At 43.1% G+C, this 12,753-nt stretch overlaps 1 protein-coding gene across 21 annotated transcripts in view; it reads left to right on the forward strand.

Annotated features, from left to right (window-relative positions):
* nfasca (neurofascin homolog (chicken) a) overlaps nt 1-12,753 on the forward strand; it is a 100,309-nt gene that overhangs the window by 2,155 nt on the left and 85,401 nt on the right. The window contains exon 2 of one of the 21 annotated variants that reach the window (XM_049022458.1): nt 2,447-2,597. The exons of the other annotated variants lie outside the window; for them this stretch is intronic. The gene's annotated coding sequence lies outside the window, so the exon portion shown is untranslated. The remainder of the gene's footprint in view (nt 1-2,446; nt 2,598-12,753) is intronic. 21 annotated transcript variants of the gene reach the window in all.

Genomic DNA, 12,753 nt, shown 5'->3' on the forward strand with positions numbered 1-12,753 from the left:
TTGTTCACCTGTTAAATATGAATGTACCATGTTTACATTGCCTGATTAAGTAGCATTGTGATAGTGGGAAACATGGCATCAGAACTAAATGAAAGTGTCAGGTATATAGACATAAAATAGTGGACCTCAATGAATGTCAATCATGAAAATGATTGTGATTGTCTCAACACATGCAGCGCTCATGCAAAAGTAGCAGAGGTACATTTTAAAACAAGTTTTGTTTTCCTATGACAGAATAAAAATGTTTTATCAAAACTTAAACTCCCTGCCCTATAATGTCTGTACAGAATTAAAGTTAATAAAAATCCTAATCTAAATGACTAGCGATGTGAGAATTGCATAAAAAAACATGAAATGTTATTAATATTGTACATCGTCCAGCCCTATAATATACTACAGCCATTTTTCGAATTCGGTACGAAGAAGCCTGCCATCACGTTGTGATGTTACTTGACGCTAGTACCAGTTTTTACACTAGTGGGAAACTAACACCTTGAAGTGGCATATACTTTTGGTACTTTCGGGAATTACGAAATGTATGGTATCTAATGCAGTGGGAAAAATGTCTTAAGTGTTCCATGGCTTTTGATTTGCCTTACACATTAGATTCAATTTAAAAGATAGATATTTTAACATTTGTTAGTCAAAAGTTTGGACATGCCAAGCTGCCTACAAATGAGATTGGTAGTGTCACATCACATGACCTGGCCACTTGACCCCCAACACAGTAGAAATGGTTTTGGAGAAGGTTGACCAGAAATTGAAGGAAAAGCAGCACAGCATATTCAGAACAGTTTAAGGAGGCCACCTCTTGAAACTGGCGTAGGGAAGACAGTAGGGGCAGCCAGTCCTTGGAGCAATTGGGGTTAAGGACCCACTGGTGGGATCACTCTGTCGACTCAGGGATTTGAGCCTTCTGAGTCCCACCCCACAGAGCTGACCCCCCAACAAATTATTATTTCTTTTGTTTAATACTTTTTGGGTCCGTACATAATTCTATATGTGTTATTTTATAGTTCTCATATCTTTATAAATATGCCGAAATGTAGAGAGCAAAGAAGAGGTTAAAAGCTATTTTTCTGTGTAGTAAGTGTTTGTTTCTTCTTGAAAAAGAAACACTTTAACGTAACATTAACAGTAAAAACTAACAAGAATTTCTTCTGTTCTGCAAAAAACTACTAATATCTTGCTGGACGGCTAGAAGAATACCACATCCAGTCCTAAACCTCTCTTCAGGGGCTCCTCACCAATTTCATGCATATGTGAAATTTCACCATTAGCTAAATTAATTAAATTGGATAACTTAATGAGGTATTGGTTCGCCATGGTATACTAGAGCCATTTTAAAATGGCTGAGGTGACTTATTTTGAAGGAACATAAAAATTGTTTTACACAAAGATGAAGATCATTTAAGCATCATGTATTTGCGCATTTTTTATATATATATATATATATATATATATATATATATATACACACACACACACACACACAGCTCAAAAAATTTAAAGGAACACTTTGAAAACACATCAGATTTCCATGGGGAAAAAATCTAATTAAAATGATCAACATACAGAGGGCTGAATTCAAAGACACCTTGAAAATCAAAGTCAAAAAGTGTGGAAAGGCTAGTCTATTTTGCTGAAATTTCATTGCAGCAACTCAAAATCAAACTCAGTCATTTGTATGGCCATGTGCTTGTATGCATGCCTGACAACGTTGGAATATGCTCCTAATGAGATGACGGATGGTGTCCTGGGGGATCTTCTCCCAGATCTGTACCAGTGCATCACTCAGCTCCTGGACAGTCTGAGGTGCAACCTGGCGGCGTCAGCTGGACCGAAGCATAATGTCCTAGAGAAATTCTATTGGATTTAGGTCAAATGATCTTGGGGGGCAGTAAATGGTATCAATTCCTTCATCCTCCAGGAAATACCAGTATACTCTTGCCACATGAGGCCGGGCATTGTCGTGTACCATAAGGTACCCAGGACCCACTGCACCAGCGTAGGATCTGACAATGGGTCCAAGGATCTCATCCCATTACCTAATGGCAATCAAGGTGCTGTTGTCTAGCCAGTAGAGGTCTGTGCATCCTTCCATGGATAAGACTTCCCAGACCATTACTGACCCATCACCAAACCGATCATACTGAACAATGTTACAGGCAGCATATTGTTCTCCATGGCTTCTCCAGACCCTTTCACATCTGTCCCATGTGCTCAAGGTGAACCTGCTCTCATCTATGAAAAGCACAGGGCGCCAGTGGCAGACCTGCCAATTCCGGTATCCTATGGCAAATGTCAGTCGAGCTCCACGATGCCATGCAGTGAGCACAGGGCCCACTAGAGGACATTGGTCCCTCAGGTCACCCTCTTGAAGTCTGTTTCTGATTGTTTGGTCAGAGACATTCATACCAGTGACCTGCTGGAGGTTATTTTGTAGGCCTCTGGCAGTGCTCATCTGGTCCTGATGATGGGTTAACTGCCTGTCTCCTGGAATCTCCTCCATGCCCATGAGACCTTCTGGCAATACCACGTATTGATGAACCATCCTGGAGGAACTGGACTACCTGTGCAACCTCTGTAGGATCCAGGTATCACCTCATGCTACCAGTAGTGACACTGACCATAGCCAAATGCAAAACCAGTGAAAAAGCAGTCAGAAAAGATGAGGGAAAATGCCAGTGGCCTCCAACTGTTAAACCGTTCCTTTTTTTGGGTTGGCTTTATCCTATACTCTCATCTTTTTTTAATAAGTGTTAATATATATATACACACACACCTTGTTTGTAGATCTTGTTTTAAGTGTTTTTGAGACATTTTGCAGTTCAATAAGATGATCTGCGAAGGGAGTATGTGTAAGTAGTGAATGTTTAAAATGCCCTAAAGTTTTTTTCCCACTGCCAATAGCATCACTTACATTTTGTTTGGATAGCAGCCACTCCTGGATCACAAGCTGTAAGAAGTGCGCAAATCAGCCCAAGCTAGTGACTCCCAAATCATCCATTGCTTTTTTCAGATTTTTTTTTTTAACTCGTCTCGCACAATTGCATGAGCTTTGGGATTTTCCACTAAATGTCACTCCCACCTATCAAAACTTTGTTTTTGCACAGATCATCACTGTGCTTCAAGTTGTTGAAAGCATAAAATCCTTCCTAATCGTCGCCCTTTGATGTTCTTATGCTCCTTGTACTGCAAAGGGTTTGTGCATGATGTCACGGAGGAGGAGGAGGAGACAGCAGGGAAGTCCCCGAGGGGTCCCATTCAAGCTCTTCTACCTCTAAGGAGGGAGGAGCGGTGGTCGGGTTGTCCGGGACCTCCTCAGGGACTGGAGCAGGGTTAGGGATTGGAGCTGGAGGAACTGGAGTGGGGACAGGAGTCAGAGGGGTTATAGTCACAGGCGGAGGCGGCGGAAGCGCCTCTGGTGGAGGCGAAGGGAGCGCCTTGGGCCGAGCGGCTGCAGCAGGCAGAGGCAAAGGGAGCGCCTCGGGCTGAACGGCTGCAGCAGGTGGCAGGACTGGCAGGTCCCACGCAGGCAAAACGGGCGTGGCCCCTTTAAGAGTCTGGGGTACTCTAGGGATGGTGTCCTGAACTGCGCTGGCTCCCTTGTTAGCCAGCCGTGCTGGCCGGAAGAAGTACTGCTCAAGGGGCGGCGGTAGCTCCGCAGTGGCCAGGTACTTTCCCAGAACTGGGGAAGCTGCCCGTGAAGGCGGCTTAGCAGCGGTGGTGACGTCAGGCTCGGCCGGGGAGTCCTCCCGCTCACCGGCAGGGAGGGAAGCGGGGACGAGCGCGCACACCCCCAGGACGATCGTTGGGGCGATCGCCTGCTTTCTTCTCCTTCTCCGCCTTCGGATCACGGTGGTCGCTGGAGGCTGCGTTATGTCCGACAGGGCATCCTGAGCTCAGCCAGCTGTCGAAAGTTCTCCTCGAGAGACACCGGTCCAAGATATCCCAGCTCTGGCTTACGAGATTCCACGCCGGGGGATCTTCCCGGATGCCGGGCTGGGCAATCCAAAATAGCACCTGATCGACGAGACCGAGGTAATCCTCCTCGGTCACGGAAGATGCTTTCTTTCGTGGGTCCGTCATTCTGTCAGATTTTTCTGGTTAAGGCACGGTAAGCGCACGGGCAGGTAAGCGGGCAGGAAGCTGGCAAGGAGGCGAAATAGGGGGAAAACAGGGATTTATTACGAGTATGGGGACCAGGAAACATCGGAAATAGACTAACATCACCTAACATCAATGACGGACGAAAACCAAGGCAAGACATGGACTGAAATAGACGAGATTGGGCAAAAATAAATCGGACACAGCTGGGCAAGATCAGGGAAGCACACGTGGATAATCAGGGGGCGTGGCACACGCGAGGATTGGACGAGCCGGGCATAACACAAAGCATATTTAATTTTGTCAAATTTTAATAAACATGATAAAAAAGATTATGAAAATAATTTTAAAATACATCAAATACCTGATATTTATGCTCCACAATTTCTTTTTTGAGATCATTATAGACTCGGTCACAGCAGTCTTCATTTAGGAACGGCAGTGATTTAAACCTTTTATCAAGGGCTGTAGCTTTGTGAAGGTACTCAAGAAGATCTGGTTCTTTGTATCTTTTTTCCAAGTCTTGTGTAATGGCTGCTTTGGCCTCCCTGATGGTTGCACTGTCCTCAGGAGCTGATGTTATAGATTTAAGAATCTTTGCCTTTAAAGGGAGAATCATTGATAACGTTGGACTTGTTTCAGTGCTTATAAGAGTTTTGATAGTTTTCAGGGTGTTGAATAGCTAGATTAGTTCTTCAGCCAGATTCAGTTCCTGGTCAGTGAGTATGTCTTTGACTTTTACACAGACTTGTCCAACATAGCAGCATAAATGGCTGGTTACTGTTACTGTTGCTAACTGAATTTGTGGCTAATTTTTGGTGGACAGGCAGCAGCGAGTGAGTGCACTCTCCTAGCTCCGCTGCCAAGTGAAATGGCTAGGTGGTTGCGACATAAATGAAACATCATGTTAGACGCATTTCCATTTGAGTAGCCAACTGTTGCCAAACAATGCTTGCAGACTGTCTTTTTCTTGTTTACAGTTCTTACCCTCATCATTGTTCTGAACGCTAAATCTAAAGTGTTCCTACACAGCGGATTTGAAACGTTGCGGTGCCTCTTCATATTTGCTGCCGCTACATGGCATCAGTGTGTGTTTAATATAAACTTCACACAACACAGATTAACTGGTTACGTAGACTATAGAAGGACAAGCATTCAAATTACATCAGAAGCTTCGAAGAAAATAATTTATTTATTTTTTTTTATAAATAGGCTGTCGTATAATTAGGCCGTTGACTTCTCGCCGTGTTAACGGCATTGTGCAAATACATATCATAGTGAAAAATCACACCGGTAATATCTATGACACCAGTGTATTGCCCACCCCTATGGGCAAGTGGGTGTTTCTTTCATTTGAAATATAGAAGTGAAGGTAACGGGAACATATGAAGAAATTATTTGCAGCACATACAGTGTAATGCAAAAGTTTGGGCACCCCTGATAATTTTCATGCTTTTCCTTTATGAATCACTGGTTGTTTGGATCAGCAATTTCAGTTAAATATATCATATAGCCGATGAACATAGTGATATTTCAAAAGTGAAATGAAGTTTAGAGGATGTACAGAACGTGTGCAATAATTATTTAAACAAAATTAGGCAGGTGCATAAATTTGGGCACCCTTGTCATTTCATTGATTTCAATACCCTTAGCACTAATTACTGGAACACAAAATTTGTTTGGTACGCTCATTGACCCTTGACCTACATACACAGGTGAATCCAATCATGAGAAAGGGTATTTAAGCTGGCCAATTGCCAGATTTTCTGCTCTTTGCATCTTCTCTGAAGAGTCGCAACATGGGAGCCTCAAAACAACTCACAAATGACCTGAAAACAAAGATTGTTCAGCATTATGGTTTAGGGGAAGGATACAAAAAGCTGTCTCAGAGATTTCAGCTGTCACTTTCCACTGTGGGGAACATAGTGAGGAAATTGAAGACCACAGGCACAGTTCTAGTTAAGGCCCGAAGTGGCAGGGCCAAGAAAAATGTCATACAAGCAGAGCTGAAGGATGGTGAGAACAGTCATAGTCAACCCACACTAACACACTAACTAACATCTTATTGCTGCAGATGGTGTCATGGTGCATCGTTCAACTATTCAGCGCACTTTGCACAAGGAGATGCTGTATGGGACAGTAATGCAGAAGAAGCCTTTTGAGTAGCTTGAGGTATGCTAAAGCACATTTGGACAAGCCAGCTACATTTTGGAATAAGGTGCTGTGGACTGATTAAACTAAAATTGAGTTATTTGGACATAACAAGGGGCGGTGTGCACGGTGGAAAAAGAACACAGCATTGCAAGACAAACACCTGCTACCTACAGTAAAATTTGGTGGTGGTTCCATCATGCTGTGGGTCTGTGTGGCCAGTGCAGATACTGGGAATCTTGTTAAAGTTGAGGGTCACATGAATTCCAGTCAATATCAGCAGATTCTTCAGAACAAAGTTCAAGAATCAGTGACAAAGTTGAAGTTGCGTCGGGGCTGGATACTTCAACAAGACAACGACCCTAAACACTGCTCAAAATCTACTAAGGCATTCATGTAGTGGAACAAGTACAACGTTCTGGAATGGCCATCTCAGTTCCCAGACCTGAATATTATTGAAAATCTGTGGTTATTTAAAGTGGGCTGTCCATGCTCAGAAACCATCAAACCTGACTGAACTGGAGATGTTTTGTAAGGAAGAATAGTCCAAAATACCTTCAGCCAGAATCCAGACTTTCACTGGAAACTATAGGAAGCGTTTTGAGGCTGTTATTTCTGCAAAAGTATGATCTACTAACTATTAATGTAATTTTTCTTTTGGGGTGCCCAAATTTGTGCACCTGCCTAATTTTGTTTAAATAATTATTGCACACTACTTTTGAAATATTACTGGGTTCGTCTGCTATATGATATATTTAACTGAAATTGCTGATCCAAACAACCAGTGATTCATAAAGGAAAAGCATGAAAATTATCAGGGGTGCCCAAACTTTTGCATTACACTGTAATAGCCATTGTTCAGACAAATACTGAAAAATATTGAAATATTGGTCACTGGTCCCAATTTTGGGCAATATTTAAATTTCATCAGTATTCAAAGTTAGCAGAACCAGAGGTTAAGACAAAACCATTCACCTGTAAAAGCGATAATGTGCAGGAAACAATTGTTCTAACAGCGTAAATGCATACATGTTTTATGTGCATTTGTGTGCCTACGATGCCCAATAATTTCTTGCTATGTAACATCTATATGGTAATTCGAACTTCCTTTGAGTATGAAGGTTACAATGCATGGTGATTTCATGTCATAGCTGCACATAAAATACGTACACATTTGCGCTGTTGCAATAATCGATTGCTGCACGTATCGCTTTTAAAAATGAATGCGTACTTGCGTACCAATTATGTGGACTTAACTACTAAAATAATAGAGATGATTACGTTGAACAATCAGACATTATCCGTGGTGTAGGATGAGCGATGTTTTGATTTTATAAAGGCTGTTTTAAATGAATAAATCTGGAAGATTTATCTTTCCTGTTCTACAGATTAAAAACAATTATACCATCATTCCATTAATCTGCACTGTGAAGTTTCACACCACCCTCCATTCACCACTCCTCTAGTGACTTGGAGGTTAGCATGTTATCGGTATCAGTGATTTTTTTCAAAACATATATTGGGATTTATCAAAACATGTATACTGCTGTCAGACTGAAAAACATTTGGGATGTATCTGAATAAATTTTATGCTGACATGAAGCTTCTTTCACACACATGCATGCCCAAGATGGCACATGTGTTCTGAGTAAGTTTTTTTTTTTCCATTGTAAATATGTTTGCCAGATATCTGCACTTTTAGAAATGTACAGTTCACTGTTATACTCTCCCAAGAATGTGGATATTTTTATATGTTCACAAAAGTTACTTGAAATGCAATAGGTGGCAGCAGAGGACATAAAGAGAAGCATGCAGACTCCATCTTGTGAACAGAGCAATCTGAAATTTGAAAGTATTTTTTTAAAACCTCCCTGGAACATTGTGCAGGTCAGTGGTTCTTAAACTGTGGGGTGCAAGATGAATGAAGTTTCTATATTTTTCTTTTCCATTGCTAGCCCTTCCCACCCCTAATTCGTTAAATTTTATCTGTATTAGTCGTGTATCTTGGGGAGCTCAGCAAAACATATTGTGAGAGAATATAGTTAAAGTTGAGCATTTAATAAGGATATTTTGTAGAGATGGGGAGAATGTGTATGGTAGGCAGCATTACAGTAATGTTTTTGTGATACTGTGGCACTTACATTTGGCAGAATCTTTGGGGAATTTAATTGTGTCACGTTGTAGGAGAACAGGTGCCTATTTAGTGAACCTGATTTTTTTGGAGAGGTGGGGAGAATGTGTAGAGTAGGCTTGGGTGACATTATAGTAATATTGTGGAATTGGAATTTTCGTTTTCCTCCCTTTATGGACAGTATAACAAAATGAAGAATTAGATTCCACTCCAGCCTGCTCTAGCGGGGCTAGAGAGACGTTGGGTGATAAGGGTGAAGAAGTGATTAGATTGGGGGGAAGAGGCTGACGGAGCCATCCAGGGAATACATAATTGTTATTTTTTGACATTTTTGCTAGTTGCATACCTGCTCATCTTCACCTATCTTCTGTTATAATAAAGACATTGTTGCTGTCTGATAAACTGTATATGTCTTGCGTATGGACTACTTGAGGAGAGTCGGGCGAAGGCAGGACAACTTAAGGCAAGCGGGACAAGCTGAAAGAGTGGGCACCTTGTTTTGGTAAGGATGGAACCTGGACCTTAGGAGATGGGCAGGACAGAACCGGGATCTTTGGAGACAGGCAGGATGGAATGGTCATCTCTGCACCAGAAACCGGAAGTGAGGCTTAGTCTGATGGGACACCTGAAAGCAGACAGGGCAGAGCCAGGACTCTTGGCAGTGAGTGAAGCACACAGCTAGGGCACCTGGGGGCGAGCAAAGCACACAGCGGGGACACCTTGGAGTGAACGAAGTACACAGCCGGAGCACGTGGGGGTGAGTGAAGCAGAAATGGAACATCTGGAGATGGACAGGAAGGAGCCAGCGCAGAGTTCCAGATGGTGACTAAAATGATTGCCAGTGCAACTGCATTTTTTTATTTTGCCACTGCTTTTTTCGTTCGTCGCCAATGGCGACTGCTTCTCACAATTAAAAAAAAAAAAAAGTAAACACGCAAGAAAAGTGGCAGCTTAATTATGTGCACTTTTAACCCACATCTCTTAACCCCATTCAGGGTCAGTATCTTTAAACAAGTCAGCTGGACTACTGAACATGAAGTGCACACACAAACATTGAATTGTAAATGTGCTATCAAATGTGCCAAGCTAAAAAACTTTTGGCTTCTAAATATTTTTGGTTTAGTGGCTCCTAAAGTTTTTTTTTTTTTTTTTTTTTGGAGCCCTGTAATGGGCAGATCAGCACCCTACTGCAAGAGCCATTCTGAAGCGTGGAACTTGAACACAGCGGTAGCCTCCAGATCGGGTAGCCATGTCGGGGACGGGCTCTTCTTCAGCTGCAGACTCAGTGGGGCATAGCATGCTCGCTTCATCCCAGAAGGCTTGGAGAACCTCTAACATTGCAGTCACCTCCAGCACTAGGGTGATTGGGGACAGGGTGGTCATGAGTCCCCGTAAGGTCATCCTCTCTGGGGAAAGATGGATTACTAGTTGTGTTAGATCGCTTGAATCAAGCCGTGGTAATCTGCAGCAGGCACCCGGAAAATCTTCTGGGGCTTGCCGAGTTCCATAATTCTGTAATGATTAGTATCGGGCATCGGGGCAAACAAAAGTACATTTTTTTAATAAACTGGAAACTAAACAGAGTTGTAGGGGATCAGAAATGGAGGTTTGGACACAAGCAACCAGGAGACATGATTTCAAAGATGGAACTGGGGAGCACAGGACTGGGAAGCACTTAAATATAGGAGTAATGAATGGAACAGATAGGCAGCTGTCAGTGGTTAACATGAGGGAAAGAATGAGAGATGAGACAAAAGAGCCACGTCAGAGAGGAAATGGGAGTATTGCAAGATTATAAGATTTTTGTATAAAGTTGAATTATCTGTGTTGTATTTTCGCAGTAGATTACATTAATAATGTATTAGATGTGTGATGTGTACAAAAACAAATGACATAAGATTTAAGTTTTAATTCTATAAAATAATGTAACAATGTCTTATGGAGTTATAAAGGCAGGTGGATAGGGGTGAGGCAGTGAGCCATTAAGGGATATGGTTGTATGCCATTTCCAGTTCAAAAAACATGTGTAGAGCGGTTTGGAAAACTCCCATTAAGTCTCCAGTATCCTTGTCAGGGTGAAAAGCTGGTCCAGTGTTCCACGACCAGGACAGAATCCGCATTATTCCTCCTTAATCTGAGGTTTGACCAATGGATTGACCCTCCTTTCTAATCCCCCATCATAGACTTTCCAGGGAGGTTGAGGAGTGTCATCCCCCCTGAAGTTGTAACTCATCCTCCGGTCCCCTTTCTTAAATATTCGGACCACCACCCCAATCTGCCAGTCCAAAGGCACTGTCCTCAATGTCCACACAATGTTGAAGAGGCATGTCAGCTAAGACAGCTGTCAAAAACTCAGGGTGAGTCTCATCCACCCCTGAAGCCCTACCACCAGTGTTAATTTCGTTAACGAAATCATTATCGTTGACGACCTTTATTTTCAGACTAAAATGAGACGATAACAAAAATGATTTTGGGAGGCCTAAGACACTTTCGTCAACGAATAAAAATGAGACGAAAATGTTTGCCAGAGACGAGATACAATCAGACCTAATGTAGTTTGCATATAGGCGTATTCAACTAAAATTTAAAGAGGTCCAGTTAGAGAATTTCTTGAAGCGAAGGTCCGGAAGATCATAGTGTCTAACTATTTAGTGTGATCTATATTTAAGTAGCCTGTATTGTATCAACATTGCATGTAATTAATACAGTAGGGTTACATATCAGTAGGGTTGACGGGATTCTCAAAGTAATGTTTCCACCGCCCGACTATATCCCCAGTTAAGGTCAGCAGTTCTCCATCTCTGCTATAAACAGCATGCGTACAGCGCTGCTTCATCCCCACCCCCCAAGTCGCTTGACGGTTTCTCAGAACCTTTTCAAGGCCAACAGAAAGTCTTTCATGGCCTCACCAAACTCCTCTCACACCCAAGTTTTTGCTTCAACAACTGCCAAAGCCACTTTACACTTGGTCTGCCAGCAGTTGGCTGCTTCAGGAGTCCCACAAACTAACCAAGCTCAGAAGGCTTTCTTCAGCCTGACAGTTCCCTTTACTGACGGTGTCCACCATCAGGTTTGGGGATTGCACCAACAACATTATGGCCATAGCTCCGCAATGCTGCCTCACCAATGAAATCCCTGAACATAGCCCATTCAGGCTCAATGTCCCCTGCCTCCCCCAGGAGAAAAGAGAAGTTCTGCTGGAGGTGTGACTTAAAGATCTCCCAGACAGGGGTCTCCGCCAGATGCTCCCAGCACATCCTCACTATACGTTTGGGTCTACTAGGTCTATCCGACATCTTCCCCTGCCATCAGATCCAACTCACTACCAGATGGTGATCAGTTAACAGCTCAACTCCTCTCTTCAGCCAAAGTCTCCAAAACATGCGGAAGCAGATCCGATGATACAATTACAAAATCAATCATCAAACTGTGTACTAGCGTGCTCTGGTGCCAAATGTACTTATGAACACCCTTATGTTCAAAAATGATATTCATTGTGGAAAAATTGTGGTTAGCAGGGATATTGGACAGAAGTCCAATAACTGATTATTGCTCGGATTCTGAAAGGGCAGGCCATTCCTCCAAATCAGTTTCATTGTCATTACAAAATGTCCCACAGCACTGTCATTACAAAAAAGTCCCACAGCAGAGCAATGTAGTCCCCAGAAGGGGCACCTTCCAGCAGCCCCTCCAAGGTCTCTAAGAAAGTCGGATACTCTGGACTGGTGTTTGGCTTGTATGTACATACAACAGTCAGAGCCCTTCCCCTGACTCAAAGTCGAAGGGATGTGACCGTCTCGTCCACCGGAGTAAACGCCAACACACTGGCACCGAACAGGGGGGCTATAAGCAGACCCATCCCTGCCCGCTGCCTATCTCCATGGGCAACTCCAGAGTGGAATAGAATCTAGGCCCTCTACAGGAGTTTGGTTCAAAAGCCCAAGCCTTGCCTTCAGATGAGCCCAACTATATCTAATTGGTATATCTCTACCTCCTGCACCAGCTCAGGTTCCTTTCCCATCACAGAAGTTATGTTCCATATACTGAAAGCCAATTTTGATTGCCAGTGATCGGTCCATTGAGGCATCTGCCTTCGACTGTCACCCGATCTACAGTATATTGCACCCGACCCACACAGCTCCCCACAGGTGGTGGGTTCAAAGGTGGGTGAACCCATGTTACCCCTTCTGGCTTTGCCTGTTCAGGTCCCATGGGTGGAGGCATGGTCACCAGGTGCATGTCTTCGAGCTCCAGGGCAAGGCTCTGGTCTCCCCAATCTGGGTGGGGTAACACATTCCTTGGTTTTATTATGGGGGTCACTATTAACCACACTACTGCTCACTTAGGACTAATTCTCGTTT

Source organism: Brienomyrus brachyistius, chromosome 8 (assembly GCF_023856365.1).
Source record: "Brienomyrus brachyistius isolate T26 chromosome 8, BBRACH_0.4, whole genome shotgun sequence".
Lineage (NCBI taxonomy): Eukaryota > Metazoa > Chordata > Actinopteri > Osteoglossiformes > Mormyridae > Brienomyrus > Brienomyrus brachyistius.